Below are 10,412 nucleotides of genomic sequence, written 5' to 3'. Positions count from 1 at the left end.
TTGTCATTGATAACATCTTATCAGGAGACAGAGTTTCAGAGCAGACAACTGGTCTGACTAAAATTTACTAGGCAGGAATTTTCTCATCCTAATAGGCCTGTGAGTGCTGGGGCAGACCGGGCCTTATTTCATCCCTCATCTGCAACTGTAAAAGACAGACACTCGCAGAGCAGCCATTTTAGAGACCTATGCCTGGGAATGCATTCTCTTTCTCAGGGCTGTTCCTTGCTGAGAAAAAGAATTCGGGAATATTTCTCCTATTCGCTTTTGTAAGAAGAGAAATATAGCTCTGTTCTAATGGTTGTCTCCCTTGTTCCCTGAACATCGCTGTTATCCTGTTCCTTTTTCAAGGCGCTCAGATTTCATATTGTTTAAACACACATGCCTTAGGAACAATTTGTGCAGTTAATCATCACAGGGTCCTGAGGCAACATACATCCTCAGTTTATGAAGATGATGGGATTAAGAGATTAAAGTAAGGATAGGCATAGGAAATCACAAGAGTATTGATTGGGGAAGTGATAAATTTCCATGAAATCTTCAGAATTTATGTTCAGAGATTGCAGTAAAGACAGGCATAAGAAATTATAAAATTATTAATTATAAAAGTATTAATTTGGGGAACTAATAAATGTCCATGAAATCTTCACAATTTATGTTCTTCTGCCATGGCTTCAGCCGGTCCCTCTGTTCGGGATCCCTGACTTCCCGCAACACCTAGGTTCAAGCGAGTCTCCTGCCTCAGCCTCCTGAGGAGCTGGGATTACAGGTGTGTGCCACCATGCCTGGCTGTATTTTTTGGTATTTTTTATTTTAGTAGAGATGGGGTTTCACCATGTTGGCCATGCTGATCTCAAACTCCTGACCTCAGGTGATCTGCCTGCCTGGGTCTCCAAAGTATTGAGATTACAGGTGTGAACCAGTGTGCGTGGCTAATTTTTTTTTTTTTTTTTTGACAGATTCTTGTGCTGTCACTCAGGCTGGAGTGCAGTGGCATGATCTGGGCTCACTGCAACCTCTGCCTCCTGGGTTTAAACAATTCTTGTGCCTCAGCCTTCCATGCAGCTGGGATTATAGGCATGTGTCACCATACCTGGGTAATTTTCATATGTGTAGTAGAGACAGACACCATGTTGGCCAGGCTGGTCTCAAAATCCTGACTTCAAGTGGGCCAAAGCCTGCCTTGGCCTCCCAAAGTGCTGGGATTATAGGCATGAACAACTAGTGCCTGGTCCTGTTTTGTTTTGTTTTTTAGAGACAGGACCTTACTATGTCACCCAGGCTAAAATACAGTGGTGCAATCATAGTTCACTGTAACTTCAAATTTCTGGACTCAAGACATCCTCCTGCCTTAGCCTCCCCAGGAGCTAGATTACAGGCACATGCCACCATGCCCAGCTAATTTTTTTTGTTTTTGTTTTTGAGACCAAGCCTCACTCTGTAGCCCAGACTAGAGTGCAGTGGAGTGTTCTCAACTCACCGCAACCTCCACCTTCTGAATTCAAGTGATTCTTCTGCCTTGGCCTCCCGAGTAGCTGTGATTACAGGCACCTGCCACCACACCCAGCTACTTTTTTTTTGTATTTTTAGTAGAGATGGTGTTTCACCATGTTGGCCAGGCTAGTCATGAACTCCCAACCTCAGGTAATCCGCCCACCTCGGCCTCCCAAATTGCTAGGATTACAGGCGTGAGTGAGCCATGGTGCCTAACCCCAGCTAATTTTTTAAAAATACTTTTGTAGAGACAGGTCTCCTTATGTGCCCAGGCTGCTCACGAACTCCTGGCCTCCCAAAGCACTAGGATTACAGGTGTAAGCCACCATGCCCAGCCTGAAATAGTCAATATGCCAGAGGTATATTGGTGTATTGGGGTGGTGTATTTTGGTGTCCTACAGTCATATTTTGAGGGAGTGTGTCCAGAACAATCAACTCAGAGTTTAGGTTGGTATCTTGGAGTGTTAGGGGGAAGGGACACAGTAAAATCACACACACACACACACACACAATATTAGAAGATGAGCTTTAAATTTACACCAAAAGTTGATTTAACACTGAATGCTAAAATTACATTTATCTATTCAACCACAGGCAGAGCTATACACACTCCAACTTCCTTAAGTGAGGTTGTGCAACTACATAATGGAGAGAACTAAGAAGCAAGCCCAGAACAAAGCTTGTGCTCATCAGTTTTTGGTTGAGAATGAAACAAGGTAAAGCACAAAATACAGTTGGCACAGTGTCTATTGAAAATAATGATTTTTGTGCCACAAACCACACAATATGTGAGGAGAACTAAAAGGGGAGCCAAGGAGCTGAAAGTGTTTATGAGAAATTGCACCTTACAGATACTGGAGGAGTGAGGAAGATGATTTTCCCACTTACCCAACCATTTCGATGTATCGAACTACACTGTGAAAAAACAAATATGATAATATAAATAGGTTTTAAAAATCACAACTCAGCTTGGCACGGTTGCTCATGCCTATAATCCCAGCACTTTGGGAGGCCAAGGCAGGTGGATCACATGAGACCAGGAGTTCGAGACCAGCCTGGCTAACATGGCGAAACCCGGTCTCTTCTAAAATAACAAAAATTATCTGGGCATTGTGGCGAGTGTCTGTGGTCCCTGTACTCAGGAGGCTGAGGCACAAGAATGGCTTGAACCTGGGAGGCAGAGGTTACAGTGAGCCGAGATCATGTCACTACACTCCAGCCTGGGTGATAGAGCAAGATTCTGTCTCAAAAATAAATAAATAAACAAATAAATAGAAATAATTTAAAAAATAAAAAATAAGAACTCTAATCTCTATGCAATTTTCAAGAGGCAAACAAACTAAAATTACACCACCAGTTGAAAATAAAGGAGTGGATACCTGAATTTAATCAATTCTAGGGTAAATATTTTTCTTATTTTAGTGTCTCTGAAATAGGTATATATTTTAAAATGGGTGGCCTCTTACCATTGGGACATAGTATAATTTGCAGCATTTTCTTCTGTTAATGGTATATGTAATAATGTCTCAGGTGACGTACTCTTATGGGGTTCCTAATACTGGCTTTATTTTTATTTTATTTTTTGAGACAACATCTCTCACTCAGGCTGAAATGCAGTTGGTGCAGTCATGGATCACCATTCACTGTAGGCAGGACCTCCCAGGCTGAAGAGATCCTCCCACTTCAGTCTCCACCTAGCTGGGAGTACAGGCACACGTGACCACATCCAGCTATTTAAATTTTTTTTTTGTAGAGGCGGGGTCTTGCTTTGTGCTTAGGGTGGTCTTGAACCCCTGGGCTAAAGCAATCCTCCTGCCTCCGCCTCCCAAAGTGCTGAGATTACAGGAGTGAGCTACTGCTCCCGGTCAGCTTTTCTGCTAAAATGCTCTGCTGGGGTGGAAATGAAAGCAAAGCAGTGGGCGGGCATTTGTTTCAAAAAGGCTCTGCCTGGGCTGTTACTTCTGGTGAACTGGTTGTACTTTGTAGGTGGAAACGATGCCATTTTTCCTTTATTCTCCCCTCTGAAATACCATGAGGCAATTGGAGGATCCTCAAATACCAGGGAGAAACCCGCTAGCAGAAGATGTAGTATGGTGGAGGGGAAGATCAAGGCAAACGCCTTGGGAGTGGGTGAGAATTGCTACCTCATATTGGGTCTCCTGACCTGTGAAGACCCTTATCTAGGCTCCTCTGGACATGTCCTGTGTCCAGGTTCATCTAGAAAAGAATTGGTTGCATAGCATCTTCAGGATGAGGCTGGGAGATGATGAGTTCCAGTGGGAACGCTCCTGGTAGGATCAGTAGGTCTCTTGGGGAGATTACATCCGGATGTTTAGATTTTGGGGGAAATGTGAAAGCTTATGGGAAAAGGACGATTTTCTTCCGGGCAGTGGCAGTTCCTTATTTCCTATGAGGAAGGAGTTTATAGCCACACTGACTGAAAAGTGTGAGAATTCAAGCGCTTGAAAATTCGCCTGCTTTGCATTTCCCGAAAGAGAGAAAACGTCAGGGATCCATTTCACAGATCAAGGGTATGGGAAAGTGGAGGCAGTTTGAGAGGTTCCCTGGGGTTGGAGAGGGAGCGGATATCTGCCATCAATCCCTTCTCCTGTGCTGGAGTCTTGCAGTCCATTTTTCTCTCCGGCCGTCTTCTAACTCCTATCCCAAAATATCAAGGACATCTGACAGAGTTAATCATCAGAATCAAAGAGCGATTCCTTCAGAATTCCATCCCGCAGGAGAGGTACCGGGACCGCAGGTCTGTCCGCCCCTCTTGTAGGATCCTGAGGGTTCTGGAGGGGAGGAGAGGCTGGGAGAGAGGGGTGGCCTGGAAGAGCCCAGTCACGGAAGTTGGAAGGGCTGTTTCCTGCGTAGGAAACTGTTGGCGACCAGAATGGTTTTTACTTTATTCCTGGGACCAGCTGGATCTGCTTGGTTCTCAGCACCTAAACCGACTCCTCTCCCCATGCGCAAGGCACTGGGTGGAATGCAAGAACAACGCAGACTTTCTGCCGGCCTCAGTGGCCCACGCCTGTGATCCCAGCACTTTGGGAGGCCCAGGAGGGTGAAACGCTTGAGCTCACGAGTTCGGGACAAGCTTGGGCCACATAGCGAGACCCCTGTCTACAAAAAATACAAAATGCAAAAAATGAGGGGGGGAGGTGGTGCGCACCTGTGGTGTCAGCTACTTCAGAGGCTGAGGCCAGAGAATCGCTGGATCCCAGGAAGTCAAGGCTTTACTAAGCCTTGATGGCGCCACTGCACCAGCCTGGGCGACAGAAGGGGGAAAAAAAAGAAAGAAAAGAAAAAGACAACAGAGCCAGGCACGGTGGCTCGCGCCGGTAATCCCAGCACTTTGGGAGGTTTAGACGGCTGGATTAAAATAAAAAAAAAGCAAACAAACAAAAACAGACTTCCCTAAGCCACTGGGGGACAGAGTGGGTAGAGCGGGCAGCACTTTGGTGGAACCGAGCGCTCAGTTGGCCCATCGCTGCACCGCTCCTTTCCCAGCGCCGGCGGTTTCTAACGCCAATGCCACTCCTTTGTCAGCGTCAGCGGATGCTCTCCGGCGGCAATATTCTTGGCGCCAAAAGTTGTCTTAAAACAGCACAGGCATTTGCCAGGGACAGGTGATCGCTGGGTCCCAGCGCCGCTGGTTTCACAACTTAGCATTTTTCCCCCTTACCCCGCGCCCCACCCCCCGCCCACCCGCAGCAAAATCCGTGAACGGAACCTGCGGTTTCTCCGCCGCACCTTCGCCCGTTGCGTCCTGCGAAACCAGTGGATTCGGTGGGGTTACCTGGCGTTTCTTGGCACCCGCACCGCTCTGCGCTTTGTGCTGTCCCAGGCCAGTCTCCTGGGAAAGATCGTCCGTCTGCTATTGAAAGACGGTTTTTCAGAAGTTTCCAGTAGAGCCCAACTGGCGGCTTCTCGATCGCAGAACCACTGGTTCCGCGGAGTGGCAGCGCGTGTTTCTCTGTGGCATCCCCACGGGTGTCGTCGAAATCGCACTGTGTGTTTGTCTGGCATCACCGCGATGTGGATAACGTTCTTCAGTGGCTGTGCGGTTTCCTTCACCGAGTTGCTAGTTTTGATCCGCGCTTTCTTCCAGCGAGCGGACCAGACACTTTTCTGCTGGGCTGTGCACAGTTTCTTCGGCTCCGTGAGTTGCTTTCTCCATCCAAGGCCCTAGTGCCGGCGTCACGGTCGCAGCACCTGGCGTTCCTATTGGCCCTTTCGCCAGTGAAGCGGAGTCGGCGGTTTTTCTGTTACAGCACTTGTTGTACGGAGTTTCTTGGTGGCCGAACCTCTCTTTTTTTCTCAGAGTCGACGGTTTCTTGGTGACAGCACCGTTGGTTGGGCCAAAACGATGTTGTCCTTGACAACCCCGCCGGCTGCCGTCAAGCACAGGCTCCCGGCACTGCCATTTCCCCGAGCCGAGGTCTCTCGTTTGCTGCTCGGTGACTCCATTTCTCTGTGGCTACAGCGCTCAGGTCGCGGATCTGAGAGATTCAAAGTCACAGCTTGCCCAGTTGCTGCGAGCCTAGAGTTCCCGGGCGGCCGCAGCGCCGGGCGTGGGGAGCCGGCAGCTCCTCAGAGTCGCTGACAGTGGCGCTGCGCGGGCGCGGTCCCATCCCAGCGCAGCCAGCAGTGCCGCACTGGCTCTGGCTCGGCCTCCAGAACCCAGTCCTCTGGCGGCGCCGCTGGCTTCTCTGTAGCAGGACCCCGGCGGTTTCGCGCGTCGTTGGCTTCTTGAGCTTAGCACGTTTCGATTTCGTGGTGCCTGAGATTCCTACTCCTTGTCCAAGTGGGGGAATAACCACAATGTGATTTCTCAGCCCAAGAAAGTCCCGACTTAGGACAAACACCGGTCTAACCCAGGCTGCGATTTCTAGGTCGCAGAAAGACACTGTTTCGCCATAGCAAGGCGAAGTTATCCTGTGACTCATTTTTCAGCAGCTCCGGGTTTCCTGTAGCCTCGGATTTCTAATTATAACAACCATGGGGTCAGCCCAGCCTCAAGTTTCTTAGTCCTGGCAAGTTCTGGTTTCCTACTAGTAAGCCCTGCTTTAGCTGCGCAAGAGATGTTTAACTCCTGTAGAAATGGGGATACCAGCGAATGCGTGTTTTTGTTTTTGTTTTGTTTTGTTTTGTTTTAGGTTTACTGATGACCAGTTTAGCAGTGTTGGGAGCTCTTATACCAAGTTTGGTTTTGCAATATCGAGTCCCGTTTTAGCTATGCTTTTGTGTTTTTTAAACTCCCGTGGAAGTCAGGAAATGCCGGCGAACGCAATTTCTGTTTTACCAAGCTCCCTTTGACAATAGCAAGTCCAGCTGAACGTGACTTTTTCCTCTTGTGGACCAAATCGGGATATACCAGCTACTACGATTTTTTAGTTGGAGCTAAACACATTTAACCGTGACTATTTTTGTTTGTTTGTCGTAGGAAATTTAGACAGGTGCAAACTGTAGGGGTATTACATCTGACAGGGATATCCTAATCGTAGGATTGCATCGTTTAGCAATATTTGTAATTTCTTTTTTGTAGGGTTGGTTCCCTGTAAGTTTTGCTTATTTTAAAATTATTTTTGTGTATTTTATTCTTAGAACGATGTTACCGATGTTTGTTTTCATTTTTTACTTGCATTTCAGACTTTTATTATTTTAAAGTTTTATTTTTAATTTTTATTTATTTATTTTTTTGAGACAGAGTCTCGTGCTGTCGCCCAGGCTGGAGTGCAATGGCGTCATTTTGGCTTACTGCAACCTCCGCCTCCTGGGTTGAAGCAATTCTCCTGCCTCAGCCTCCTGAGTAGTTGGGACTACAGGTGTGCGCCACCACGCCTGGCTAATTTTTTTGTATTTTTACTAGAGACGGGGTTTCACCATGTTAGCCAGCCTGGTCTCGAACTCCTTACCTTAGGCAATCCGCCCTCCTTGGCCTCCCAAAGTGCTGGGATTACAGGCGTGAGCCACCGCGCCCAGCCTGTAATGTATGTTTTTCCTGCTAATTTTGAGTGTCTCAGCCTCTTGCTCCTTGACTTTTGTTCTCTCAGGGGCCGGGGAGCCCAGCTCGGTCTTAGCCTCGCTGGTGTCAGGTCCCGGGTTCTGTCTGGTGGCTCTGCTTCCTATGCGGAGCTGACAGTTTAGTATCAGCACGTTTGCCAGCAGTGCCCACTAGGCGTTTGCTCAGTTGCTGCTCCCAACGTGACGTTTCCTGCTCGCGGGGTCCTTATGTTTTCAGTGCTGTCACTTTCTCGGTCCTAGAACCGCTAGTATCTCCTAGGAACTTCCTGAACTCCGTTTTGCGGTGAAGAACAGTGATTGCACCGAGCTGCTGTATGCACTAGTAATTCCGTGGTACCGTTAGCCGGCGCTTTTTCTGTCGCAACACATTAAAACGGGTTAAAAGCCCTTAAACTGATTAAACAAATTAAACGGATTAAAACACATTAAAATGCTACAACACATTTTTCTGTCACAACATATTTAAACAGAGTGGGTTAATTCCTCCAAACACCGCTCCTTTCTTAGAGCACGCTGTTTCTCTCTAGCAGCACCACTTTTGGGGCCTAAACAGATGTTTGGCAATACCGGCGCTATCCGCTAGGTGCAGGCGCTTGCTAAGTTCAACGCACCAGTTTCTCGTTAGCAAGGTCGTTGGCAGGGCAGAGCCCTAGCGGACAGTTTTCCGGGGCTCATTTCCGGAAAGAGATAGTTCTTGGCCCTTGAAGGCTCTTTTATACCTGCGTTCCGCAGTGATAGTTCTCTGCAAGGTTTGCTTAGTGTTCGTTTCATTTCGGTTTCTTTTCTCGCTGTTTTTCTGTCGGAATTACGGTTTGTTTTGGTTCTATGTACTCTCTAAAATTTTTATTGTTTTTCATATGTCTACTAATTTTCGTGCATTTGTTACTATTGAGTTTCTTAATATCTGGCTGGCCTCCGCCCACGGGCTCTGGAGAGCATAAATACCTAGAGTGATGGTAGTGCACAATGCACTCCTTGATCAGCGCAAACATTTGTTTCCTCCTGGTCTGAGACTTAAGCGATGGAGCAACATTTTCTTGGCTTTGTGAAACCTGTTTCGGATTCCGCAGAGGTGGAGCCAGAGCCCTAGCTTCCGCCTATTGTGAGTTCAGAAGATTGTGGGCCCTGGTCTCTTCCTTTGTATCCAGTACTACGAGAGTACTCATTGGACAGCTGTGATTTGGGACTGCTTTCTGGTCCTTGCTGGCGGCTACCTGGAGTCTACCCGCAAAACGGACTCTTTCCTGGAGTCCAGGGCACCTTAGAACCAAGTACAGCCCAGCCCGCTGAGTTCAGTTGGCCCGGGACACAGAAGCAGCAAGAGGCACCTGTAGAAGAGGTGGAACAGGCAGAGGAACCCGAGAGACTCATGCTCCAGCAGCTTCCCTTGTGCAGTCCTCCCCACCCCTGGGGCAGACAGCAGGACTCCGAGGTCTCTGACAGCTGGCACCTTTTGGAATGCCACCATCCTCCTGTCCTGAATTGGTGGCGCCACCTCCCGAGTTTCTCAGGCTGCCTGGAGTGGATTTGTCGCCTTGGTTGTGCCGGGTTCTCTGTACTCTGGGCGTGCTGCCCACAGATCTGTGGAGCTAAGCAGCCTTAGATAGCAGCAGAAGACTTTTGGGATTCTCCTCCATAAAAAGATTCTCCGTTACCAAACGTCTCCACCTAGAAAATAAAAATGGATTAAGATGTGCCTTCATTGCTGGTTGTCAATTTTTAAAATATCTTTTGCTGATGAATCTCCCTTGTTTCAGGTCGCTTATTACTTGCAGTTTCCATATATTTTAAACATTTGTATTTATTTTATTATATATTTCATTTTTATCTGTTTCAACTTTGAGAAATCTATTTTATGATTGTAGAATTCTTAGCGTTTTGGCAAATTTAAAATTTGTTTTTTCCATTTTATTTTCAAATCTTACTCCTACTTTTTTCTAATTACTGCTTTCTAAATGTATTTTTTTATTTAATTGTATTTTACATATTTTACGTTATGTCTTTTTAATTTCAATTGTTAATTTTATTTTTGTTTTAACAGCTGTCTTTTTTTCAGTATAGCAATTCATTGTGTTTTACACTCAGGAATTTTATTGGCGGTCATAAGACTGAGGGGTTTATCAATCTTTGCTATTTCTCATGGTAAGGAAGGAGACCACCCCTCATATTGTCTTATGCCTAATTTCTGCCTCCAAAGAAAGAAGAAATAAAAACTAAAAAGGCAGAAATGAAATCCACAGGCAGACAGCTTGGACCGGCGCCCTGGGCCTGGTAAATATCGACCCCTGACCTAACTGGTTATGTTATCCATAGATTCCAGACATTGTATAGAAGGACATTGTGAAACTTCCCGCTCTGTTCTGTTTCACTCTGACTACCAGTGCATTCAGCCCCTGTCACGTACCCCCTCGCTTGCTCAATCAGTCACGACCCTTTCATGTGAAGCCTTTAGCGTCGTGAGCCCTTAAAACGGACAGAAATTGTGCACTCGGGGAGCTCGGCTCTTGAGAGAGAAGTCTTGCCAATGCTCCCAACTAAATGAACCCCTTCCTTCTTTAACTCAGTGTCTGAGGAGTTTTGTCTGCGGCCCGTCCTGCTACAGTGGAAGGATCACACAATTATTTATATTAATACAACTGCACAGATAACCAGTTCTTAATATTACTTATCAAACGAGGCAGCGTGGCTCACGCCTGTAATCCTAGCACTTCTGACAGCAGAGGCACAGGGATTGCTTGAGCTCGGGAGTTTGAGACTAGGCTGGGCAACAGGGTGAGACCTGTCTCTACAAAAAATACAAAAATTATCCATGTGTGGTGTTACGCACCTGTAGTGCCAGCTACTTGGGAGGTTGAGGTGGGAGGGTCCCTTGAGCTCAGAAGATAGAGGCT

The 10,412-nt window shown here is 47.0% G+C and overlaps 1 pseudogene across 1 annotated transcript; it reads left to right on the top strand.

Moving 5' to 3' along the window:
- The first annotated feature begins 8,542 nt into the window (after window positions 1-8,542).
- LOC112626481 lies at window positions 8,543-9,354 on the top strand (annotated as a pseudogene). Its single transcript, XR_003119901.1, has one exon. The product of XR_003119901.1 is annotated as an annexin-2 receptor-like (transcript).
- Window positions 9,355-10,412: the final 1,058 nt, after the last annotated feature.

This window comes from Theropithecus gelada, chromosome 6, assembly GCF_003255815.1.
Source record: "Theropithecus gelada isolate Dixy chromosome 6, Tgel_1.0, whole genome shotgun sequence".
Taxonomy (NCBI): Eukaryota; Metazoa; Chordata; class Mammalia; order Primates; family Cercopithecidae; genus Theropithecus; species Theropithecus gelada.
This window is presented reverse-complemented; position numbering and strand designations above follow the sequence as displayed.